Source organism: Anolis carolinensis, chromosome 1 (assembly GCF_035594765.1).
Source record: "Anolis carolinensis isolate JA03-04 chromosome 1, rAnoCar3.1.pri, whole genome shotgun sequence".
NCBI classification, from domain to species: Eukaryota; Metazoa; Chordata; class Lepidosauria; order Squamata; family Dactyloidae; genus Anolis; species Anolis carolinensis.
Window position 1 is genome coordinate 14,468,615 of NC_085841.1, and position 14,480 is coordinate 14,483,094.

Sequence of the window (14,480 nt, forward strand, 5' to 3'; positions counted from 1 at the left end):
AGCCTGAGAACTCGGGGTTGAAAGTATAAACAATTATAATTGGTAGAGTGTGTGGGAATAGTAGAAATGTGATACAGGGGGTGGGGTTTGATGATGATATTTGCGTGTGGTGTTACGTTGCATCAGAGGTGATAAAAATGATTGTATGTAAACATTAGGTCATTCTCGACTTTTTCCAAAGTCATGTATTCTTCAATAAAGATTGGATTTGAGAGCAGCTATCTTTGATCTGCGTTCAGACTGGTCCTTTGAAGTGAGCCTGACATTTAAGTCGAGAATCCCGTTCTCACCCTCCTGCGGATTCGCAGTGAAGTGATAATGAGTGGAGAAGGCGATCAAAGCCTAAATGGAGCAGAGAGGCCTTTGCCAGGGGCCCGGCCGTTGGGGGAAGAGACGCTGCAAGCCATAGCTTCCTCTACGGGGTACCCCAGGCCGAACGGCGTGACCCAGAGGATTCCCAGAGGAGGAAGAGGCGTCTCTGCGGCTGCAGAAACCAGTTGGGGATCTGGAGGAAGCATGCCGGAGACCGTGGCCCTGCGGTTATCAATCCTGGAAACTAATTTATCCAGGCTGTCGGAAACCGTGGGGAGGTTGGTGCCACTATTGGAAGAGAATCTCCAGAAGGAGCCCACCCGATATGGCGCCGAGAGAGAGCCAAGTAAAGAAGAAGCTTGGAGCCAGAGGGGCCAGCGCGCCTCAACGCAGAGCCCCGTGGCGGCGAGGGGCGAGGGGGATGAGGAATACTGGCAGGAACTGGAGTTCCGAGACAGAATGGCGCGCGAAGTGGAGCGCCAGCAAGCTCTGGGAACTCTGAGGCCGCCAACTCCAACAGGACTTCCAACCCCCTGAATGGGCGTCGGGGTGGAAAGACCACTGGGGCCAGGGATCGGGTCCAGTGGATTGGCGGACGAAGGCGGAGAGGAGCCGGAGATCCAGGAAGAGGAGGAGGATGTGCCATACGACGAGGGAAGGCGAGGTGCGGGGGCTACAGCGAGGCTCGCATTCGGATGGGTGGAAGGGCCGACAGCAGCGGCAGAATTTCGGGAGCCGCGCGGAACGACCGCCGGAGTGGGGCGCGGCGTGTTCAAAGGGGCCGTCCAAGGAAACCCGATGCAACCCTTCCCCATGCCTCCCAGACAGCATCAACGGGCCGCAGAATGGATGCAAAGGAGGGAAGAGCTCAAACTGGAATACGGAGGGGAATCATCTGAACTGAACTTTTTCCTCATTAGCATCAGAGGATATATGGAAGACAATGCACACACATTCCCCTCCGAAGGAAGCATGGTTCGGGCCATCGGCAACACACTAAAGAGAGGAGCAGCCAGCTGGTATGTGCAACTACATGCCAGACGCGACCCGTGCCTGAGGTCAGTACCCCGCTTCCTCGCCGCACTGGAAAACCGGTTCAGAGACCGGCTAGAGCAATTGAGGGCTCGAGACCAGCTTAAAGGAATAAAGCAGAGGGACAAAACGGTGCCCGAGTACGCAGAGGAATTCCTCCATCTCGCGGAAAGGGTGCCAGAGTGGTCTGAAGTGACCAAAGTGGAGATATTCAAAGAGGGACTACGCCCCGAGGTTTTCAGTTGGGCAGCGCACAGAGACGACCCAGAAACACTCCAGGGCTGGATACAACTAGCGGGGCGCGTCGAATCCACCCTGGCCCAAGTAAAGCGTTTCAGGGGCGGCGGCGGCCAGCAAAGACCGGTGGCGAGGGGTCGAGGAGAAACGAGGAAGCAGGAAAGGCCCGGAGGGAGGCCGGGGATCCCCTTCAAAGGAGATGACAACAAACCCAAGCCGGGATGCTTTGTATGTGGGAAGACGGGCCATCGAGCAGCAGAATGTTGGGCCCGGAAGGGGGAGCCGCCAAAACCCTCAAAGCCCAAGCCAGCAGCCGGGAGACGAGCGGAGGAGGAGGTGCGAGCCCCAGAATCTCCGGAAAGGCTGGTGAGTCGAGACAAACGCATGCTAGTAGTGCCAATCTGCCTATCGGGGCTAGAGAATCGGGCCACCTGCAGGGCATTCGTGGATTGCGGTTGTTCTAGGAACATTATAACTCCGGAATTAGCAGGAGCGCTGAAATGCCAGCAGACGTTGCTTGACTCCCCAATTGCATTTTCGCAGCTAGATGGATCAGTTGCTGCTGGGGAAGTATCTACGAAGGAAATACGGGGGGTCCCATGTAAAATAGGCAAATGGGAAGGAAGAATATCCTTTGTGATAGCCCCTATTGCCACATACCATGTAATACTAGGGATCCCATGGCTCGAACAGGCAAATCCTGAAGTAGATTGGAGAGGAAAGAGCCTAGCATTTAAAGAACAACAAACGCAATGGGAGATAAGCAAAATAGCAGGAGAGGAGGACGAGGGAAATGAAGCAGGGGAAATAGACCCACAGCTATTGCCACCTGAATACAGAGACTTTGTGGATGTTTTCAATCAGAAAGAGGCAAGTAAATTACCTCCCAAGAGGAATATAGAAGTAGAAATTGAAATAACCCCAGGAGCAAACTTACCAAAACCAAAAGTGTATCCCATGTCTGTTCAGGAGAAGGAGGAATTGAGGAAATATATTGATAAGAACCTGGCGCGAGGCTTCATTAAGCCATCCAATTCTCCTCTCGGAGCCCCAGTGTTATTTAGGAGAAAGAAAGACAATTCTCTAAGATTGCGCATTGACTATCGAAATTTAAATGCAATTACTAAGGACAATAAATACCCTATGCCCTTAGTAAAGGATTTAATTACCGTATTGAAGAAAGGGAGCATATTTACTAAACTGGATTTAATTGAAGCATATCATAAATTAAGAATCAAACCCGAGGATACTTGGAAAACTGCATTTTCCTGCGCATTCGGCCATTTTGAATATAAAATTTTGCCATTTGGGTTAAAAAATGGCGGCAGTTGCTTTATGCAGCTTATAAATGAAATACTGCACCCATTGTTGTACCGAGGAGTATTCATATTCCTTGATGACATCTTGATCGTGAGCGAAGATAAAGAAAAGCACGTGGAATTGGTCCGGGAAGTTTTGCAGAGACTAAGGGAAGCAAAGCTGTATGCAAAACTGTCCAAATGTGAATTTAATAAAACTCAAATTGACTTTCTGGGGTATCGGATATCTCCAGAAGGGTTAGCTATGGACCCGTCTAAAGTATCAGACGTAAAAGAATGGGGAGTACCTCAAACAAGGAGGCAATTGCAATCATTTCTGGGGTTTGCAAATTTTTATAGATCGTTCATAAAAGGCTTTGCGCAAATAACCGCACCCCTTACTGAACTTTTAAAAACAAAAGGGAAAGGGGAGACAGCAAAAGTGAAAGCTCCTGGCGCCAAACTGAGTTGGACGCCAGAATGCCAAAAGGCATTTGAAACCCTAAAAGGATGCTTCACAGAAGAACCTGTCCTAAAACACCCCGATATCCGGAGCCCTTTCATAATCCATTGCGATGCTTCAGACTGTGCATACGGGGCAGTACTATTGCAAAAAGATCAAAATGGGAACTTAAAACCTTGTGGATATTTGTCCCGGAAGTTCAGTGAAACTGAAAAATGTTGGCCCATATGGGAAAAAGAAGCATTAGCCATATTAAAAGCCTTAGAATGCTGGCGACACTTCCTCGAAGGGAGCGGAATCCCATTTGAAATTTGGTCTGACCATAAGAACCTCCAGTATTTAAAATCTCCTCGAAAATTGTCCCCCAAACAAATTAGATGGGCACAATACTTCAGCAGGTTCGATTTCCAATTAAAGTTTTTCCAAGGGAAACAGAATGTCTTGGCAGATGCTCTTTCACGCATGCCTCAACACGAAGGCATAACCACAGCAAAAGAGGGAACAGTATTCTCTGATAAACAATGGGGCTTAGCTGTCAGTACAAGAGCGCAGACCCAAAGAGAGAACACTGCTATTATTAAATTCGACGAGGAAAATAGTTGGGGAAAAGAACTGAAACAGTCATACGAAGGAGATCAGTGGATCGCATCCAATGCAGAAAAGGGGGAGCAGAAGGGGGGATTCTGGTTTGTGAACAAGAAACTGTATATCCCAGCAATATTAAGGATTAAGATTTTGCATCGTTTTCACAATAACCAGAGCGCTGGTCATACAGGAATTACAAAAACAACAAAGGCAATAGCAAAACATTGTTGGTGGCCAGGGATGAGGAAGGACATAAAGAATCATGTTGTTCAATGTGATGATTGTGCCAGAAATAAATCGAGAGGAGGGAAGCCAATGGGATTATTACAAACAGTAGCAGAACCTACCAGGCCTTGGGAATGTGTAGCTATGGACTTTGTGGGGGAACTGCCGGTTAGCAAAGGACATCGTTATATTTGGACAGTATTAGACCTGTTTTCCAAACAGGCCCACTTTATAGCACTGACGAAACTACCATCGGCAGAGAAACTAGCTGAATTGTACATAAACCATATTTACAAACTTCATGGATGTCCCAGTAGAGTGGTCAGTGACAGAGGGGTTCAGTTCACAGCAAAATTCTGGGAAAAATTCTTGGAAATGCTAGGAGCAGAAAGGAGTCTAAGTTCTGCTTTTCACCCCATGACAAACGGGGCAGTAGAACGTACTCAACAGACGCTTGGGCAGTTCCTTCGAATGTACTCTAACATGAGACAAAATGACTGGTCTAAGTGGCTGGCTTTCGCAGAACTAGCTTTTAATTCGACTATACATTCCGCAACAAATAAAACTCCCTTTGAAGTAGTTTACGGGTATGAAATACAGCCTCTGCCCCAGTTGCCAAGATGGACAGAGAATGAAGAAACAGGGGCAGGGAAATGGAAAACTCAAATGCTAGAATGCTGGAGTCAAGTGACTGCATCCTTAAAGGAAGCACACAAAAAGTATAAAACATTCGCAGACAGAAAAAGGGTGGAAGGCGATAAATTGGAGAAAGGAGATTTAGTGTGGTTAAGTACCCAAAACATCAAATTGGGGCTACCTTCGAGAAAATTGGGCCCCAAATATATTGGACCATTCAGAATACAGGGAGTTATCAACGAAGTGACTTTCCAGTTGGCATTGCCAAAAAGTTTAGGGAAAATACACCCAGTATTCCATCGCAGCTTACTGAAAAAATATATGGGTACTTTGGACAAAATGGACACATAGAATTATTGTTTGATTTATTTTAGGATTGTGATGAAAGAAGAGCCGAAGAGGAGGACGAAGAAAAAGAGGGCGCCATGTCATGGAACCAAGTCCCAGGGCTGAATTTCCAAGCCCTGGACTTGGAGTCATAACATAAATAATCCTGGAGGCACCTGGCAGAAGAAGATAGAATGAGCCTGGGAACTCGGGGTTGAAAGTATAAACAATTATAATTGGTATAGTGTGTGGGAATAGTAGAAATGTGATACAGGGGGTGGGGTTTGATGATGATATTTGCGTGTGGTGTTACGTTGCATCAGAGGTGATAAAAATGATTGTATGTAAACATTAGGTCATTCTCGACTTTTTCCAAAGTCATGTATTCTTCAATAAAGATTGGATTTGAGAGCAGCTATCTTTGATCTGCGTTCAGACTGGTCCTTTGAAGTGAGCCTGACATTAAAATATCAATATCAAATAAAATGGTAACACAGGACTTTTAAAAGTGCATAGTATACAGATATGTTAAGGCTGTAGAGCATGGCAGAAACTCTAAACTGATCTGCAGAATTCAGGATGTCAAAATCTACGCAGATGTTGCTCATGACAGCAGTCTATCACACACTTGGAAGAAAATAAATGAGACTTTTGCTATAGATGTTCCATTGCCAAGGCATAAGAAGTCACTATTCCACTATAGATCTATTATGATTAGAGACTGAATTTTTTGGATGATGTTTTGACAAAAATAAAACCACCACCCCAATAAAAAAATGTGAACTTGCAAAAAAACTGTTTTGTGTTTTACTTCCTGAGAAATAAGGCAAATTCAACAACCAGTGGGGTAAATCTTTTGTCATATCATCTTCATAATAATTTCATATGATAATATCATATTAAAGCTGATTGGCACAACCTGGGGATCACAACCAGATACAGTGAAGACATCTGCCCTTGGGCTTTGTTACTCTGCTGCTGAATACACATGCCCAGTGTGGAATACATATCACCACATTAAAACAGTGAATGTGTTTCTTAATACACATGCTGCATTATCACAGGATGTCTATGCCCTACACCACTGGAGAAATTATACTGTTTAGCCGGAATTGCATCACCTGACATCCATTGGGAAGTAGCAGGCAAAAATGAAAGGACCAAGGCATTGACATCTCCGGTCCATCCTCTGTTCAGATATCAGCCAGCATGCCAACACCTTAAATCAAGAAAGAGCTTTCTAAGATCTACAGAGATACTTACAAGAACACCTCAGCAAGCGAGAGTCCAAAAGTGACAGGCTAAAATCCAGAAACTCAATCGATGGCTGATACCGGATGAGGAGCTCCCTCCTGGGCACACACCGAAGACTAGGCGACTTGGAAGGTGCTGAACAAATTGCAGTCTGGCACCACGAGATGCAGAGCTAATCTTAAGAAATGGGGCTATAAAGTGGAGTCCACGACATGCGAGTGTGGAGAAAAGCAAATCGCAGACCACTTACTACAATGCAGCCTGAGCCCTGCCACATGCACAATGGAGAACTTCCTCACAGTGACACTAGAGGCACTCCAAGTGGCCAGCTTCTGGTCAAAGGGAATCTAGTATAATGTCAAGTTTTGTGTTTTTAAAAATACATTATAACTGTACCCTCAATTCGCTTCAGACACAATAAATAAAATAAATAAATAGCCTCACAAATACAAGCCAAATGAACTAGAAAGTTTCTATAATGGTCACCTAAGACTTCCAAGGACATTTGTTCAAATACTGAAAATGCAGGACATTCCCACTTACATCATGGATTCACATAATTCCTCTACATTTAAGGAACACATAATAACTGTGTAGATTGGTCCACCTCCACGTGATTAACATGTCTGCAGGGCTAAACATCCCAGAGTACTGAAGGAACTGATGTACTGATGGTCCCATTTACCATTATTTTTGGAGGAATATTGGAGAACAAGTGTGTGGTCCAAGGTAAGCTGAGAATGAAAAGTAATGGACTTCTTCATCAATTTTCCAGCTGCAGAGTTTGCAATTTCTGCTCTAACCACCTACAAAGGCTTGGGTTGAATACTTGGAACCAGAAATTGGCACAAAGAGCCTTTGTAATGGCTGGCTGTGTTTCATAACAACGATGGAATTAGCAAGCTTAGCTGCCTCCTTTTTATTTGCCAAAACTGACCTCAGCTTCAAGGCTGGGAGAAATTGGACCAGAAATGGCACCTGGATTAAGTCATCTTCAGTGTGTTGTTGAAGGCTTTCATGGCTGGAATCACTGGGTTGTTGTGAGTTTTCTGGGCTGCATGGCCATGTTCCAGAAGCATTATCTCCTGACGTTTTGCCCACGTCTATGGCAGGCATCCTCAGAGGTTGTGAGATATGTTACCTCACAACCTCTGAGGATGCCTGCCATAGACGTGGGTGAAACATCAGAAGAGAATGCTTCTGGAACATGGCCATGCAGCCCAGAAACACACAACAACCCATCTGCAGTGTATTGCTTACACCAGTTTTCTGCTCTTTCAGAACAAGTCAAAGAAAGTTCTGGAAAACTTACAAGTATTTTTGAGAGCCTGACTCCCTGTTTTTAAAATCAGTGTGTGGACAATATAACTGCACCTCTGTGGGCTGAGAAAGAAACTCTGGAGGCAATGAAGGACAAAGTAAAAATAGTTATATTCTATAAAATATAGATATAGATGCACACATTTTCATATGGAGCATAACAGAAGCCTAGCTGAGGAGCTCATTACATTTTATGGAGATTCATTCTGAAAGACTTTAAATTTAACAATTAAAACGACACTAGGGAAGAAGGTAATGTTCCATTTTGGGACATTAAATCTGTTGTTTATGTTTTACTTACTGGCTTCTCTGTGATTTTAGCACTCACAGCTTGGAGATGAAAGATTTCCAGGTTTTCTGGATGAGCAAATGATTTTGATATATATAAAAAATCGCAGACTCTCCATCAAAGAGGAACTGACTTCCAAAAAAAAAAAACCCCCATTGGAAATGAGTTCAACAGTAATCACTCTCTAGTGTATTGGAACTGGAACAATATGAAAATTCAGCATTATATAAATGTTGTAAAAAAAAAACTCTTCCCAGGATCTGAAAAGGTTGTTGGTCTATAACTCTCAATATCCCTCAGTCAGAATATCCAGTCAAGTGGATTCACCTTTAGTCAAAGAAGCTTTCCAAAATCTTATAATTACAATACACCAAAATATACAAGATGGGAGATATATGGATGTTGTGGAAGCAAAGGAGATCTGATACCACTAACCATTCTGTATAGGAAGTGTGTTCATGAAAGGAAAACTTGGCTAGAATCCTTTTGATTAGACCAAACATCAAGTCCATAAAGCGAGCAGTTTTTAGGACCATGGACAAAGCTCTATAAAAATGGTTCAAACAAGAGCTTAGTTCAGTGGTTCTCAACCTGTGGTCACCAGATGTTTTGGCCTTCAACTCCCAGAAATCCTAACAGCTGGTAAACTGGCTGGGATTTCTGGGAGTTGTAGGCCAAAACACATGGGAACCCACAGGTTGAGAACTACTGGCTTAGTTGTATAGAATTTGGTACTATCCATGGTTTTGCATATCCACATGAAGTCTGGGAATAGTTCCTGTGCATATAGGAAAATCCAAAAAGAAGCAATAATTTAATTTGAAGTCTTGTCTTTCTGCTGTTTCTCACAAGACACCCTGTTTGTGTACCTCTTACGTTAGGAGGCGTGACTCTGTTTCTAGTTCCTTCCCCCTTCTTTAGCCTTCAGCTTTGCAAGCTTTTGTTTGCTAGAACACAGTCTGAGCTAATGGAGAAACATCATAGCAAAACACAAAAACCAAAACAAAAATCCAACAATATCAGGCAATAGCAAAGATAACTCCAAATCTTAGATAGCAAGTGACTGCATAAAATAGAATAATTCTTCTGGCAGGCAGGTGAACATATCGAACAATAATGCACTGCTGTATCGCAACTCAGCTTGATGTTGAAAGTCAGTCCCACAGAGATGGCCTGTTTTGTTTCCTCCTCCAATCTAAAGTAGCACCCTGGGAAAATAAACTCTGGCACATTATTTTTCACTTGCCTCATAACAATTGACTGTGACATTTCTGGGAGAAATACCGGAAATCACATCGATTTCTATCCCCCTTTTGAAAAGCCAGAGTGCAAAAAGCACACCAATTTGAAGATTGCAGGGATTGGAAGATGGGGATCTTTCAGGTTCTTTCTGCTTCTGCTGGAAGCGCTTGTGGGATTGCTTTGGGGAGGCTTCATATATGTGAATTGGAAAGGTGAAAATTCTTTCTTTATCTGCTGTGAAAGAGGCTTGTGGATGTTTAATGTTCCCATTAAACATTCAAGAAGTCTTGATGGGGTTATTGGATGGCTGATGAAAATTTAACGCCATGGTGCTGTCAAGGAAGAATTCTTGTCTATGCTGTTGACTCATAAGGATGGAATAATCTAAGATGGCTCCAAAGTCCCTCTTCCTACTTCTGAGCCTCAAAACTGATAGAAAAAGGCAACGTATATCCTATCCACACAAATACGTTCTTGGTTTTCATCATAATACTATAGAGCATACACTTTTCCACTAAGCCACAATTTAATGACACCACAACAAATACCCCAAATGTATCTATACGCATTAGTACAAGTTATGTTACAAATAACTTAAGAAACTTTACCTTTAATGGTTTAGAACCATATATGGCCCTTCTATAAAATGGCAAAACCAAGGTATGCTTTTCCAATTTTTTGGGAGGGTAGGCATATTTTGAAGTGGTAGAAGGTTGAATCTGTGGATGCAGAATCTGTGGAAACCCTCTGTACATACCATCAAGAATGGGTTTCATTAAACCCAATGGACCTTACTTTAGAGCAGAAATATATATGCTTGTCCTGTGAGATTCTTGAGAAGCAAAGCAATGAAGTGGAAGATCACAGCCTTCAGCAGTGTCACCCTGTCTTGTTTCTTTCCTACTTATGATTTAGACCAGGTTTTCAAAATACCAATAAGTGACACTCAAAATTCATGACACGCAGGGCTGACAATTTTCTGTCTTTATAAAAATCCATACTTGGTTTCTTTTTGGCATGCATCAGCGATCTTGAATTCATTTTAATCTTATCATGACTATCTGTATTGGTAGTGAGCAACAGACATGCACACTTGCTCTTGCCTCTTTTCTTATTTATTTATTTATACCCCACTTTTTCCCAGATTTGGAATATCAGTGCCTTTGATTTTACTAGTATCCAGTGTGGGTTCCCCCCACTTTGTCCTGTGGATACCAAATCCATGGGATTCTCAATCCTCCTTATATTCAATAGCATAGCAGATTGGCATCCTGTATACAATACAGCAAAACAAGGTTTCCTTTTGGGAATTTCTCAAATCATAGTTAATTGAACCCATGGATCCAGAATCTGTGAATATGAAAGGCCAAGCATGATGACTTTTTTATCATGTCAGAAGCGACTTGAGAACTACTGCAAGTCATTTCTGGTGTGAGAGAATTGGCCGTCTACAGAGATGTTGTCCAGGGGATGCTCGGATCTGTTACCATCCTTCTGGGAGGCTTCTTTCATGTCCCTGCAAGCTAGAGCTGACAGATGGGAGTTCACCCCTCTTGCGGATTTGAACCGACAACCTTCAGGTTAGCAACCCAACCTTTAGGTCAGCAGTCCAGCCTGCACAAAGGTTTGACCCATTGCACCACCTCGACTCAGTTGTGATGATGACAACGACAATAGTCATAGGTCTGCTGTACTCTGTCAGAGAGGGTTTGTTTACAACAATGCCACAGATAGCACAATCCCAGGCCATAACGCTGGGGCTGTTATGACCTTTCAGACATTATTGAACTGCATCTTGCAGATTGTGGTATCTGTAAGCTACAGCGATGCAAAATGCTGGGAGTTGCAATCCAATAACATCTTGGAGGCCACATGATTCTCAGTGTATTATACAACATTATTACTGGCCATATACCTTGTCACTTAAAGCAGCCGTTTTAGCTTCCAGTTTCCTGGATTTGTGGAATTTGAGCCAATAGGAGCCTTAACTCACACCTTAAACCAGCAAGGTTTTTTTCCTCTAGTCATCAATCATATTTATTTTCTTGATATAGCAGGTTGTGAAATACGAATCTTATTTTTAGTCCATGTTTGAATTTATGTAATGTTAGAAATATCACCTTATGTTCTAGAAATGACATGACATATTCCCGGTTTTAATGCAAATTTCCATGAATGACTCATCCTCTGATTCATTTTTGTGTGAAATTGTTTGTTTAGAATAATAACTAAGGCTGCAATCCTAAGTATTCACACTTGGGAATAGGAGGTTGTTCTGAGCAGACATGGTGTGTATAGCATCTTTTTACCTTTAAAATAAATGGGGAAGATTGCAGTGTTCGTGCCTCAAAGCCTCACATGTTTGGGACTGGAATGCCAAAATGTCACAGCTTCTTTGAGGTCAATGTCTCTAAGGAAATGCAATAAGGTAGTCTGAATGTAAAGCTAGATGGTTTGACCCTTCAGGTTGCCAAGATTTGTCACTACTAGGTCTCATGTGTCCTGGACATATATACTAAAGTCAATATTTTATTGCAAAGGAGCAGAAACTACAGTTAGGGTAGTTATTCACAGCATGGTGTAGAGCAGGCATAGGCAAACTTGGGCCCTCCAGGTGTTTTGGACTTCAACTACCGGCTGTTAGGAATTGCGGGAGTTGAAGTCCAAAACACCTGGAGGGCCCATGTTTGCCCATGCCTGGCGTAGAGCCAGTTATTCTCTTGACTTGTCTCTGAGGGATCTTCAGTAGTAGTGGCATCACTAGATTTGGTTTCATCCAGTGCAGTAACACATAGTACCACCCCATGGACATCCTCTTATACCCAACCATACTACAATATTATAGCTAAACTACCAAAAAAGTGATGGGTGCTAATGGCTCAAACAACAGCAATGGGAACAACACCGCATATTTGTAGCACATGCAGACAAAACTGTGTGATTCGAAGCATCATTCTAATTGGGTAATAGTAACAGCTATAACTGAAGTGCATGCACATTACAAAAAGTCAATGGCTTTAGATTCATAGGTATGTTGATAACGACATCTATTTCTAGGTTTCCAAAATGTTTTTGTAGTTATGTTGAACTAAAGATACAGTTTATAAAAAATTTCTCTTGAAACACTGAACAAAAATGTTATAGACAGTCATTTTGGTGTCACCGCTTCGGATGGTGTCACATAGTGCAATTTGCACCTCCTGCATCCACCTTCAGAGTCAAAGCACTGTGGCAGAAACAGATGGTTTCCTAAACCATATATCACATAGTTGCTTTGGTCTGAGAAACCCTTAGAGGAAATGTTGTTATCTATTTTCAAGAAAATTTTAAATTATTGTACTCTGTTCTGGAATTTTCTTGGCAAGATTTACACAGAGCAAGTTTGTCACTGACTTACTCTAAAGCTGAGAAACTCACCTAAAGTTACAAAGTGGATTTCCATGGCTGAGTACGGATTCAAACCCTCGTCTCTTGAAGATAGATTCCAACAGTCAGATTACCACATCATGCTGGCTCATATTTTCTGTTGATGGAATTTAAATGTTACTGTCTATAAATAGTTTTTATTACTTTTAACTGTGTTTTAAAATGCTTTTACTGTTATTGACAGTTGAATTACATGTTAATGCTAATCGTTTTGATGTTTTAGCTATATTGTGTTTACTTTATTCTGAGCGCCAGTTTTGCATTAAAAAGTGGGATATAAGATAAGATGATGATATTACTGTTGCTATTACAAATTGAAAAGTCCTTAAAATCCAAAATACCACAAATTGTCTACACAGGTGGCTGAAAGGGCAGCACCCTTGCTTTCTGATGTTTCTGTTGGGAATAGCAACCTCCCAAGCCTTCCCACTGTTTATTAGTTAATGTATACATTTGCTAACCTGTATTCTATGTGTATGGTGATCTCTTTGGTGTGGGAGGGACTATAGACATGTGATTGTACTGAGCATATTCAGACTCAGGACTCCATTTTGTATTCACTTTTGCATCAAACCTCAGTGGAGGTGGATGCAAGTATGTGTTTGGTCTTCAATAAAAGCAGATGTATGCTTTGCATCAGACCTCAGTGGAGGTGGATGCATGTTGTTGTTTGGATTTCAATATAAAAGTTTGCTTAGGGACTTTAGTGAGTACAAGTATATTCAAATACTATGGGCTATTGATTAAGAATGATACCCTGTGTACTCAACACAGAGAGAAGCTACATCCTATCTGTAACAACTTCAATAAGAAATGTGCCTGTATAGTGAATTAATACAAGATGTTTACGAGTAAACAAGATGTTATTTTTCAAAGAAGACTGGTTTTTTAAATCTCCGAGTGCATATTTTGAACTAAGAGGTTTAAAGGGAGTGTATATCTTTTGGGCAACTACAACCGCAAAAAAAATCTTTAAAAGTCTGCTAACCAAATATATTTTTGTAGGGTTGTTGTGTGTTTTCTGGGCTGTATGACCATGTTCCAGAAGTATTCTCTCCTGACGTTTCGCCCACATCTATGGCAGGCATCCTCAGAGATTGTGAGATATGGAGAAACGAAGCAAGGAAGGTTTATATATATCTGTGGAAAGTCCAGGGTGAGAGAAGAACTCTTGTCAGTTGGAGGCCAGTGTGAATATTGTAGTTAATCACCTTAATTAGCATTGAATAGCTTCATCTCCTGGCTTCTTCCTGCCTGGGGGCATCCTTTGTTCAGAGTTGTTAGCTGCCCTTGGTTGATTCATGTCTGGAACTCCTCTGTTTTTAGTGTGTTGCTTCTTATTTACTGTTCTGATTTTTGAGTTTTTTGGTTTCTTCCTTTCTGTTGAAGTTGTCCACATGCTTGTAGATTTCAATGGCTTCTCTGTGTAGTCTGACATGATAGTTGTTGGAGTGGTTTGAGCATTTCTGTGTTCTCAAATAATATACTGTATCTAGGTTGGTTCATCAAGTGCTCTGCTATGGCTGATTTCTCTGGTTGAGTTAGTCTGCAGTTCCTTTCATGTTCTTTGACTTGTGTTTGGGCGCTCCATGCAGTCATGCCGGCCACATACCTTGGAGGTGTCTACGGACAACGCCGGCTCTTCCGCTTAGAAATGGAGATGAGCACCAACCCCCAGAGTCGGTCACAACTGGACTTAATGTCAGGGGAAACTTTTATCTTTACCTTAAAATATACAACTATATAAACATTAAAATAAAATTATACACAATTCTATTTTAGCCACAAAAATAGACTCAAGTTTATTGGTGGCCCTTTGGGAGCATGTTATATA